We start from the raw sequence: 13,083 nt of genomic DNA on the forward strand, positions 1-13,083 counted from the left end.
ACTTTAGTGTCAATCCAACTTCCTGCCTGCCAGGAGCCCAGAAGGGATACCTGGACAGGGGCAAAACAGAACACTCTGCTGTGACCTCTCTGGTCATATCCTCTCACTAGGGAGTGGTCACCTGACATAAGCAGTATTCAAAACCAGGAACCAAGGTGTGGTTCAAGCTCCTTTAAGCTCAAGGATTTGGGGGCTCCTGGTGAGTCCCCAGAGAAGAACCCAGAAGAGAAGGATGGAAGGGGGATGGCCTGCTAGAGGGGAACTCCTCCACTGCCTCACTGTCAGCCTTCTGCTTCAAGCTAAGATGGGGCAAGAACAGGGAAAGACCAGAGTGCAGTTCTGAAGGACATCTAGGACTTCCCTCTAGCACTTGGAAGGCATTCAGAATTAACATGTTAAATATTTCCTCTACAATGCCTGTTTCTTGATTTCCTCTTTGTGACAGATAGGAAGATATTTCACTGATGCGTATACACAGGCTTTCTCTATTCCCGCCTGCATAGGGATATACCAAACTGCCCATTTCACCACCTCTCTAACCCCATCTTTTCTTTGACTTCAAATGTCCCTTCCACCACACCCCTTATCCCTTCCTCCTTGTCTTTTTTTCCCTTGATATGGTACCTGTGAGAGGAGTAGCCACTGACTTTGAGCATGTCCTGAAGGATTATGTAAAACACCAAGGGAGAGTGGGGATCAATCTGAGTTAAAAAGGAGTAGATACTTGATGGATTTTGGACATGGCCGGCGCCATTGTGCACACAATAAGCACCAGCACGAAGTAGCCACCGGCCTGGTCTTCCACTCCAGCACCAAGCCCCTCCCCCCTTCCCTTTACGGAAAGCCTCCTGACTTAAACAGAAACAACTTTCCAGCTTCTGCATTGGCGCAGTTCTCCACCCAGTTACGTGAACTTAATGGTCCCTCCCCCGATACATTTCACGCCCAAAAGCTAATATAAACTCTCGCAAACCCATGGTTGGGGTTGTCCACTATTTTGAGGACAGCCTGGCAGATTTCTTTCTTTAATAAAGCTTGAACGGTACTCGGCATCTTGGCTCTCTTTCAATACTTTGCTTCCATGAGGGAATATTTCTTCCCAATCTGGGTACATACCTTAAATATGGAATGAGATGGAGATACAGAGAAGGAGGTAGGGAAAAAGACTATACAAAGATGGCAATGGGGCAAAGATTCTGCTCATGTACTACCCAGATGGTGCCATGGCCTAGAGACAGTATCTGTACAGGCTTCACTTTATGGTTGGAGTATATGATATCTGCTCAGTGATATTGCCTAATGATCCTGATGCTAGAAAAACCCACAAGATATCTGAGGTCACTAAATCTGAGAAGAGCAAAATAAATGCATAGCAGCAGGGTAAGCACGCATTCAGAATACCTATTATATATTTCCCATACCTACCTAATAACTGTCAATTGTTTACTTCTCTTATCCTCTTGATAACTCTGTTCTTGACTTCAGTAGACAGAAGCCCCTAAGAGTTAGTAAGAGAATCACATTAGATCAGATATCTAAGTGACCTGGACTACAAATTTTAGGGCCATGCTAAGTAATGCTAACTGCTAGGTAGAACCAAGGGACTTGTGATAGGTACATTAAAGAACTACTTGAAGTGGTTGTCATTGCACTAAGGCCAAATTTGCATACAGATTTGGGCAGATTTTGCATGGGAACAAAACAATGGGAATGAGAATAGAGTACTGAGTCAGCTCACCACATTCGCTTCCACCATTTGCCTACCAGCCCAGCACATCCTCCCCAACCTTGGCCTTGGAGAGTCTTGGCCAGGAAGGAAGGACTCTCCTGCTCCTCCCAGTATGGCCCCTATTTTCTCTCCCTGCAGAGGCTCCATCCCTGGAAATGGAGACCCTCTCTCATAGGTTCTCTGCTCTCTACAGGAAGAAGCAACACTGTCACCATCAACTGCTCAGGATTTGAAAAACATGGGGTGGACCCCACTACCTTCCAAGCACTTTTTGACAGAAAGGCCTTCCATCCAGTCACCAACCACAGCATGCCCACTCGTGTCAACACCTCCTTCACCGTGTCTGCCATCCTGGGAGTGGTGAGACCTGGTCCCCACATCCTTTCTATAGCTTCTAATAGGGAACAATGATCCTCTGCCCTGTTGGTGCAACATTGTACTGGTCCAGTGGTGAACAATAGATACCCCAAATGGATTCTGTACAAATTAGATGGTTTTCCTATGGGGTGGGAAGGCATGAAGAAGAATGCTGCAGTGATACTTTTTCAGGAAACATTTGTCCTGGAGTCCTGTTCTTCCTGGAATGCTCCATAAAGAAGTGGTCTCTATGTCAATTAAAATCTGAATTGTCCCTTGACACAAGGGAAACAAGTAAGGAAAAGACAGTCCAGCATTTAGGACTATGCCTGGCAATAAATTAGTAAATATTGATGAAAATATGAGATAGGTGTGGGCCAAGTCTTTTTTGCACTATTAATCCTGTATGGGAATTTCTTTATCAGGATGCCCAGCTCCAGTTGCTGACATCACTCCTGTAGATGAATTTGGTAAAGCAGATTCAACTATCCCCTTCCCACCTCCAGTTATAATTTTAAATTTGAGGAGTTAGTAGTGACTTAAAGGTTTTCTAGGCCAAACCTCTACCCAAGGTCTAAATCTTTCTGGCACAAAATAACTCTTTCTAGAATTGTACTGACCCTGGAGACACAAACCTCCCCAGGTAGCTTAGGAAGATAGAAATGGCAACCCCTCAAAATGGCCAAGTGGATGCAGGTCATAGATTGGTGCGTTTACTGCTCCAAGTGGTTTTCAGTCATATTTAAGATCTGCCTGGAAAAAAGGCCATTACAGGGTACTTTGCTGATGACACCTTGTTAAATAAAGAGCAGGAGACAGGCTATGGTCATGAGGGACACCAATGGGAGTGGGAGGATCAGGTTTAAAGAAGAATGTGAAGGGCAGGAGAGGTTGGCTAGACAAGCTCACCACCCCTCAGATCCATTTCTCCCTGCCCTGGCTGCAGGTGTGGGGCAATCCTTTCATCACCTGGAACTCAGAAGAGTGTGTTGGTATCAATAAACTCACTATATCAGCTGAAAACCTGTGGCTCCCAGACATCTTCATCGTGGGCTGGGGACAGCCAGCATAATGCCCCATCTGTAAAGAACAGCCTGGGGTCAGTGCAGAGCACGAGGCCACCAAAAGATTCAGACAGGGACACAGTCTCAATTAACTGACTTCCATAAATGCTACGAGGAGTAGAAGAGACAAGACAGAGTGACGTTAGAGAAAGAGCCCAGAATGAGAGCACAGTATGGACAGAGACAAAAGCTGATTAAGGCACCCACAGCTCCCACCCCTTCCTCCCTTTCCCACACAGCAAGAGCGTGGATCAGACATCTCCAGGTCTTGTGCCTATGTCAGCAGCTAAGGTCAAATAAAGTATGATAAGCCAATGTGGGTGACCGGCATCTACAACCTGGACATCTTCTACTTTCTTTTTAACACAACTATACCTTCACCTTCCGTTCTTTCCTCTACACAGGTAAGTATGACACATTTCAGTAGCTATTTTAAATTCTGGGGAGGATATTTAAGTGGTGTAGGTATTGTTAGGGAAGGTTTTAGATCAGTGCTTCTGAACTCAGCCTGCCCACTAAAGCTTTTTAAAAATACCATAACTGTGTGTGACTCTAGATTCCAATTTAATTGTTCCAGGTGGGGCCCAGGCATCATTAGTTTTTATATCTCCCCAGGTGATGCTAATGTGCAGGCAGGGTCAAGAACTACAGCTTTCCATGTTGGATAGCCCTTGTGCCCAAAGAGGCCTACCTGACCCTGAGCTGCTGCACACTTGTAATTTTTAGCTCGAATCTTTTAACCTTAATAGCTAACACACTTGAATTAGTAAATTAATGTAACTGAATGCCACCAGGTGTCATGTGGCAGATTTGGATAAATAAATGATCATAATGGGCATGCATGTTATTATAAAAATGTTAAGCTGTTCAAGTTTGAGTCCACTGAAACAACATCATACAACTGGGGAATTGTATGATGAAGGAAAATAGGAATGACTCCAAAAGTTATTGACTCACGTTTGAATCATATCCAATATTCCCACAACAACCTTGACTCATTCTTGTTTTCAACAAGAGAAGCAATGCAGCATCCACCCCCCTACCCACCTCCCACTTCCCCACACCTGGCCATAATGAATTGCTATTCCTGTAACCCACTGTATGGAAAATATAGGAAAATGGTTAGGGTCCCTCAGATGTTCAGAATCTTGCTGAGCATTTGATGTAAATATGCACATGTGCCCAGGTGTTCCTTGGTTATTGTCTAATGTAATTGTGCATGTGTACCTGAGTGTCCTAGGTTATGGACTTAAGTATAAAGGACGAGTGGTTCTGATCCACAGTGCCCCCCACCCCCAGGATGCCCCCTCCCGGGGGGGTGCAGGGAAGCCGCTACTGCTGCTGGAGGTTGTTGCCACAAACTGTTGCTGTCAGTGCCCCCTGAATGCCCCAAGAGGCCACTGCCACTTCTGCTTCTGCTGCTACTGATAAAGACTGAGTTCGTGTCACCTGCCAATGGCTCCCAGGATCTTTCCCAATTACCTAGCGTGGACCTGCGTGTGAGGGATCTGGTGACCCAGCCTCGCACGTGAGGGGTCTGGTGACCCAGTCTGTACAATGGGGTTGTAGGGTCTGTGGGCCCTAAGCTCTAACCCTGACAATACAAATGGAAACTTAGTATAACTAAAATAATGAAATGTTTGGCTTTAGTTATGAAATTGCCATAGAATTAGCGTAGCTATTGCCTCAACCCAACAACTGGTGTAGTCATGTAGCAATATGGTTGGCTATGTCGGCAGGATTCCGACAATGGCTGTAGCTTTGCACCCACTTCTCAGAAAACCAGGATGGCCCACTTTAAAAGCACTGGGGGGGTGAGGAGGGGGATTTCATTGAAGAAGCTCAGTGGGGGAGGAATCAAATTGTGTGGGCAGGAGGCCTGGAGACACTTCTGGGTGAAGCTGACTAGACCTCACTTACAGTGGATAGCATGGTCCTGGGCACAGACAAGGAAGTGCGGGAGATAAGACACACCTCGTAACATCATTCAAACCCAGGGAGAGTGGGAGCTCCTGTGCATCAATAAGGTCACCCCAAAGATGTCCATGGGCAGCAACATATATGACAAGATCATGTTCTATGTAAGTCTGGATTCTGTGTTTGACTTCTGATCCCAGCTGCTCTGTGATTTTCCTCTTGAACTAAGGCTCCTTGGGAGGTAAAAAGTTCCAGAGGGTTAAGCACCTGCTCCCCACTCCACCCTCTACCTGACTGACCAAAAGCAGGATCACCAGGGCCTCCCCCTGCCACATATACTTGCTCTGCCCTACTTACTCCTACAATCATTGTGTTCCTGGCAGGTTGAAAATAAACAAAAATCATAGAAGGGCACGATTACATATGCATGCATTGTGCTCACTTTAGCAGCACATACACTAAAGTTGGAACGATACAGAGATTAGCAAGGCCCCTATACAAGGATGACATGCAAATTTATGAAGCATTATATATCTTGCTTTCCTAAGTTCATGGGTGGGGAAACTGAGGCCCTCATAAACAAAGTGACTTACCCAATTGAGGACCCCCGCCACTTCAAATCCCATATTCAACTCCCCCTCTTAAAAACAAATACGCAAAAAAACTACATGCGTTGCCTAAACAGATTGTCACATAGCCAGTCTAACAACACATTGGCATGAATTATATTGTCAAATATACAAGTTGAGCCCTCTGGCATCAATTTATTTGCCATCTTCTCCAATCTCTCTCCAGATGTCCATCAGGCACAGGCCCAGCCTCTACATCATAAACCTTCTGATGCCCAGTAGCTTTCTGGTTGCCATCAACGCCCTCAGCTTCTACCTGCCAGCAGAGAGCAAGAACCGTGTGCCATTCAAGATAACCCTTCTGCTGGGCTACAGCGTCTTCCTCCTCAGGGTGAATGACTTGCTCCCCACCAATGGCACCTTGCTCATCAGTATGGCCTCTCCTACTTTCTGGGAAGCAAAGGCAGCAGAAGACAGGGAGGGGGACCATGAGAACTGGCTACGGCTCCACTTAATGAGGGAATGGGTTCTGAGGAAAAACTGGATTTGGAAAGATGTTTAAAAAAATTTGGAGATTAATCTGCCCTGGTTATTTCTCATTTGCTTTGCCCTCAGGTGTCTATTTTGCTGTGTGCCTGTCCTTGATGGTGGTCAGCCTGCTGGAAAACATCTTCATTACCCACCTGCTGCACCTGGACGCCACCCAGACCCCACCCCTGCCTCAGGGGCTACACCCCCTGCTCCTCCACTACATCACACCAAAGAGATGCTGCCCCACTGCGCCTCAGAGGGAAAATAAAGACATGGGTCCTGCCCCCACCCACCTGCCTGGTAAGGGAAGCCAGCACCACTTACACTTCTTCTTCCCAACCTTTAGTTCTCAGCTCCTGCCTCCATCCTGGGCACCCTCCCTACCTAGTGACTTTTGCAGCCCATGGCTGAGTCTCTGTCTTCTCCACAGGCCTGAAGGAGCCAGCAGGGTTGGTAGGGACAGCACCAAGCCCCAAAGAGACAGGGTCATATGGGTGCCCTGAATCGGCAGTGGCTCAGATGAAAAGGGAGGCCCAGAAGCAGCACTTGGTAGAGTTGTGGGTGCAGTTCAGCCTCATGATAGACACCCTTTTCTTCCGCCTCTACCTGCTCTTGCTGGCCTCCTCTGTCATCACAGTCATCATCCTCTGGAACACCTAGATGGACATCCACCTCTCTCTGAAAACCACAGCTTGGCAGTTCTCCTGGTCTTAGGACCAGCCAGACCCTGGCCACTTTCCTAATCTTAGTCACTTATCACCAGTGACTACCATGTCTTCTACTATATTCTAAAAACTTCAACACAACAATACCAAGAAGGCTCAGAACAGTTTTGAACAATTTCCTCACTTTTTATATGCCAAGGTCCTCATATATCAGTGTCCCTGAGCCACATCTAACTCCTGACTCCATTATCAATGTAGCTCCAGGTCAGCAGAGTCTCTCTGTGATTGGTCACCCAATAAACATCTTTCCAGGAAGCACTGACTCCTTGGTATGTTTATTATAGGACCACAAACACTGGGGTGGAAAGTCCTCTTGCAGAAGCTTTAATACTTAATACTAAACAGGTGTAATCTGATTTCGTTTTTAAGTGTTTCAGACACATTCAAAATTCCATAAGAATAAAAAGCTCGAGTCTCATATGCAAGAAACCATTTCATTTGCAATAAAATATTTTAAAATGCAAAATGTTCCTTTCAATTTTTTTTTCACTTTCCTTTACCTTTCTCATTACTGAAATTGCTCTGAAATAATATATTGCGGTTTTTGGGTTTTTTTTTTTTTTTTTTTTTTGTCTTTTTCATGACCAGCACTCAGCCATTGAGTGCACCAGCCATTCCTATCATAGGATCCGAACCCGAGGCGGGAGCGTCGCTGTGCTCCCAGCGCCGCACTCGGAGTGCGCCACGGGCTCGGCCCAAGGGTTTTTTTTTTTTTTTTTTTTTTGAGTTTCCTCTGATTTCTCAACAAACAGTGTTTCTTCTGAATATGCATGCTTGGAGGAGGGCCAGGAAGGACCCTAATTAAATGGTTCAGGTTAAATAGTCATTCAGCCACACAATGGAATCCTACGCAGCCATTTAAAGTGAGGATGTAGATCTATGTTAATGTCATGGAAACAGGTTCATGATACATTATGTGGAGAAAACAAGTTACAAAACAATACGTATACATAATCTGTAAAATACATACATAGATGATACATGGGTGATAGCTACGAGAGAGAGAGAGAGAGAGAGAGAGAGAGAGAGGCAGAGAAATATGCATAGATGACTAGACACCAAAACATTAGTACACTTTGTCCTGGATAACGGGATTATGAGTAATTGCTATTTCCTTTTATATCCTTGTCTGTTTTCTGAATTGTTTTCAATGAGAATGTATTACATTTATTATCAAAAGAAAACAACTGTGCTTGTCATAGTTTGGGTTAATTAAATTTAAAGCTAAATAAATGAATAAATAAAAAAACACAAAAAAACAATAAAAGTATTTGTTTAACAAGAGTTCCCTGTTAATAGTACTTCTCACCTTCAGCAGCAGATATCGTCAGGAGGAGGATTCTAACAGGTACTGGGAGCAAGGCCCTGAGCAGAGGCAGAAATTAAAAGGGAAAGTTCACGGATACCAAAGACAAATTTCTGAGTGATATTTCAATTAGGGGACTACACTTCACGGATTTATTTAAATTTCTGCCTCCCCTAAGAGAGTGAGCTTTCCTAAATGTCAGGGACAATGTCCTGCCCATTTACATACCTTAGCCTTGCCTGACACATCACAGATGCTAAATACAGACTTGCCAAACAAAGTAATAAATGAATGCCAGCAAAGCAAGAATCCACATTTTACTAGATCTTAATCCCTTTATGCCTTCCTAGTATATTTTATTTTCCATAGCTAATGTGGAAAATTAGCAACCCATCTTCACGTGTCAGCTATCACTGAGTTCTTAGACACATTACTTAGACGCTGGCAAGGGCATTTCTGTGATCAGGTTCTCTTATGTTTTCTTCTCCTTTCCATTATTTGTAACACATTTCTTACTCAGAAACTTATCCTTGGCTTTTGCCAATAACTTAAACTGAAGTGTCTACCAAATATCTGAGGAATTTCAAATTTCTTAAGATCACCTTTCTATCATTTCTTTTTTCCCCCCTTCTCCACATTTATACTTTTCTGGATGTCATCTTGCAATTTTTTTCTACTTTACATATATCAGTATACCAAGGAGTCAATGCGTCCTGGAAAGTTGTTTATTGGGGCGACCAATCAAGAAGAGACTCCACTGACTGGGACTTCCATTGATACAGGAGTCAGGAGTTAGGTGTGGCTCAGGGACATGGACAGTGTGCAGGAATGAGGACACTGGTATATAAGTCAGGCAACATGTGCTGGCAGGTTAGCTCAGTTGGTTAGAGCACAGCCTTATAACACCAAGGTCCCAGGTTTGGATCCTTGTATTAGCCAGATTGCCAAAAAGAAAAAACAAAAAAAAGTAAGAATCCTCTCTCTGCACTAAAAATAAAATCACAATGACCCTTTCCTGCAACTCACCTGGTGTTCATTCCTCTTTTCCAAGTTCCAAACACAAAGGAAAGGAAAGTTTGGAAGAGAACAACCTTGTTCCAAATTATCAGCCCTTGCCTTCTGTCAGGCTAGGGCCCAGACTCTTCAAACCCATTCTACAGACTGGGTCACCAACCCCTTATGTGCCGGGCTGGGTCACCGAACCCTCACAGGTAAGTCGCGAGCTAGGTAATTGGAAAAGATTCCAGGAGCTGTTTGCAGATGACACAACCTCAGTCCTCTTCTTCCTCAACAGCAGCAGCAGCAGCTTATGGCAGGAGTCTCCAGCAGCAGTAGCAGTGACCTCCTGGAGCATCCCGATGGCCTTGGCAGAAACAGCTTGCAGCAACAGCCTCCAGCAGCAGTAGCAGCCTCCCCCTGGCCCCACCGGGGCATTCCAGGAGTGGAAAGCACTGTGGATCACAGCCATTAGTCCTTTATACTCAAGTCCAATAACCCAGGACACGTGGATGTCAGTCTGACAAGCCAGGAACACCTGGATGCCCATGTGCGTCTTCAAACAATAGCTAAGAAACACCTGGGTGCACGTGCACAGTTATCACTTACATCAAATGCTCAGCAAGATTCCAAACCCCCTGAGGGAGCCTGACCATTTACCTTCACTTTCCTGATATCTTGTCCCCTTCATCTGCAGGGTCTCCAGCTGAAACACAAGTTTCAGGATTAAGGAGCTGCTTCAAATTCTCTCATGGCTACTCCCTCCTGCCCTTTCTATCACCTGGCTGTCCACAAATGGAAGGCTGTAACTCTTTAGACATACGACTTGGAAGTAGAGGTACTTGGCCTACCTTTCCCAGGTCATTTGATGCCACCGTGCATCAGTCAATTCCAAAGGTTAGCACTGTGTTAGCAGGGGGTTGAAAATGTGCACAGGTCACCAGCTTATGCATCCTTCCACAACAATCTGCAGCATCACCTCAGCCCAGAAGCTGGAAATAAACACCCCAAGGCCCAAACACAGAGAGAACTCCATACCTCTGCACTCAACACCATGCAGCTGAGCACAGGCTTGAACTGGAGCTTCAGTGAAGACACCACCTTGTAGTAGAAAAGCCTTATTTTCCTTCAACCCACCACGAGTATGAGGGAAGAAAACTCTCAGGTTCCTTTCAACATGTCTGTGAGCCTGGCAGGATCAGTAGAGATGACACTACCCATCTTTCAGCTTGATTTGTTATTAATCATCCAAAGCATGAGTGGATGAGTTAATACTTTTTTATCAGGAAAGACTGTCAGGGAATGGATATTTTGTTTTCCTGGAGCTCTATGCTCCCAGGACAGCTTCCTGAGGATCCCCTGCGATGGTGAGTTGTGCCAGAAGTGGCGAGAAGCAGGTGGGCATGGCCACCCAGCAGCAGAAGTTGGTGCCTGGGTTGCTCAGACTCTGCCATGTTCACTGAGAAACGGCCCCACTGGGGTCCCCCGGCACTTCCTCGTCAGGGACAGGACTCTCTTCACTGGGCCCAGCCTCCTGGCTTCCAGCACATGGCTTGGGCCCAGGTGGACTGAGGCTTGGCTATGGCCTGAGGCCTCATACACTGGCTTCACCAGGACCTCCTGGCCACCAGTGGGAGGTGTCCCTCTGCCACAGTCTATTTCATTAGTGCCCAAATGATGGTGGGTTTTGTCCAGTTATTACAAGCCATACTGTAACAAATAATCTTGTAAAAACCATATTTCTTCATTATGTAGATAAGAAAATTCTGAGAAGTGTGATGCTGGGTCAAAGATTATACATTTGTAGCTGTAGGGAAAATACAGGAAAATAGTCAGGATCCCTTAGGGGTTCAGAATCTTGCCGAGCATTTGATGTAAATATGATAACTGTGCACACGTGCCCAGGTGTTTCTTGACTATTGTTTGGTGTGAATGTGCATGGGCACCCAGGTGTTCCTGGGCTGTCTGACTCACACCCTGGTGTCCTGGGTTATCAGACTTAAGTATAAAAGACAAGTGGCTCTGATCCCCAGTGCCCCTTGTCCCTGGGATGCCCCTGGTGGGCCATGGGGAGGCCACTATTGCTATGGGAAGTTGTTGTTGCAAGCTGTTACTGCCACTATCCCTGGGATGCCCTGGGAGGCCACCACCGTTCCTGCTGGAGGCTGCTGTGAGCTGCTGCTACTGAAGAAGCTGAGGACTGAGCTCACATTGGAATGAACCTGTCTACTGTACCAACAGTTCCTGGGATCTTTCCCAATTACCTAGTTCACTATCTTCATGTGAGGAGTCTGTGACCCAGTCTGTACAATGGGTTTGAAGAGTCTGGGCCCTAGCCTGACAACTGGTGTCGTTGAAAGGATTCTGAGCAGGTAAGGGAGGCAGTTGCCCTTCGAGAGGGGAAGGAAATGTGGCTACCCTCGGGTATGTGGTACCTGGTGGCCACTTTCCTGTTGGCCAGGGTCTGGCTGTTGCTCACTATACTGTGAGCCAGCATGGACCGGGTGCTGCATGAAGCAGCACAGCTTCGAGATTTGGAACAGAAAGCAGACAGGTTGGAAACACGAGTACATGCCCTGGAGACTGAAGTGAAGCAACAGGTCATCCCTGCTTCTGACGCTGGGGACAATGATGATCCTGATGGTGAGTTGGGGGAGACTCTGAGTCTCCTGTCATTCATCAGAAAGTGAAGCACAAGCAGCCTATGGACCGGGAGGACTGGTAGGCAACCCACTGGTGACCCAATTCACTACCTGTGACCCATAAACCCACGTTGAATTGGTTGGCTTGGAGGAACAGTTTCAGCAGAAACAGGGAGAGCCCCTAGGTACCTAGCTGCTGCAGCTATGGGACCTAGGTGTGGATGGTGTAATGTGCTTTGGAGAAGATGTTGTAAACACACGTTGCATTTGTCCAACATGCAGGTGCTGCATAAATCCGATGGCCCGCCAGCTGTCACTTAAACCCAAGAAAAGAGTCCTGCATGCAGATGGGCAGATGACCCAAGGACAGGTGCCCCCGCAGAATTTAAAGTATGTTTTCATCTGTTGAAAACGTAGAGAAGTTAGCTCCCATTACCACACACCTGTCTCTGTGGCAGTGGTTGCAGAATGGCTACAGATATACACAGGGGCAGGGTGGTCACTCCTTGATGGAATGAGTGAATACAGCTGTTTGAAGTGGGTGGGCGAATGCTGGAGAACTGCTTGAGACTGTGAGTAAATAGCAAATGTATGCCGAGCTGATTCAAATGATTTGGGAGCTAGGGATTGGGGCAGCTAGATGCTAACAGCCAAGACAATGGGAGAGAGGCTCTGAAGGCATTTCAGAAGTTTGGAAGAGTGCCCCTCCCATCACAGACCTGGAGGCCTAGGAGAACTGAGTTTTTCCGGAGGGCAGACCTGGGGCACTGCTGCCCTCAGGAAACTGCTCCCTGCATTTCAGCTGCTCTGGCTGGAGCAGCCCTGCCTCGGGCAGCCCTGAGTGTGGTTTGTGCAGCAGCTCTGGAGAGTATAAAGCCAAGAACCCTGGTGGCGTCAGCGTCATGTTGAGTCTGCAGGCCAGCAGAGTATGAGAGTTGTGAAGGCATAGCAGCTGCCACCCAGATTTCAGAAGACATATGGAAAAGCCTGGGGACCCAGAGACCTGCTGCAGGGGCAGAGCCGCTGCAGAGGTCATCTACTGGGGAAATGTCTAGTGGATCCAGGACAGCAGAGCTGCCACCAGGAGCCCAGAACTGTGGGGCTGCTGGCAATGTGCAATGTGTGTGGAAAAACCACAGGCACCAGGGCAGCTCAATGGGCTGCACCTGGCAGAGCTGTAGAAGTGGGGTTGCCCAGTGCTGTGGGGGCCCAGATACCCTGTTGTGCTTAATGTTTGCCCTATTGGG

The 13,083-nt window shown here is 46.6% G+C and overlaps 1 non-coding gene and 1 pseudogene across 1 annotated transcript; both read left to right on the forward strand.

Annotated features, from left to right (window-relative positions):
* The first annotated feature begins 232 nt into the window (after positions 1-232).
* On the forward strand, positions 233-6,827 carry LOC134384340 (5-hydroxytryptamine receptor 3C-like; annotated as a pseudogene).
* Positions 5,502-5,605, forward strand: LOC134365312 (U6 spliceosomal RNA). The gene has a single exon (XR_010022022.1). It is a non-coding gene; the product is annotated as a U6 spliceosomal RNA (small nuclear RNA).
* Positions 6,828-13,083: the final 6,256 nt, after the last annotated feature.

Source organism: Cynocephalus volans, chromosome 1 (genome assembly GCF_027409185.1).
Source record: "Cynocephalus volans isolate mCynVol1 chromosome 1, mCynVol1.pri, whole genome shotgun sequence".
NCBI lineage: Eukaryota > Metazoa > Chordata > Mammalia > Dermoptera > Cynocephalidae > Cynocephalus > Cynocephalus volans.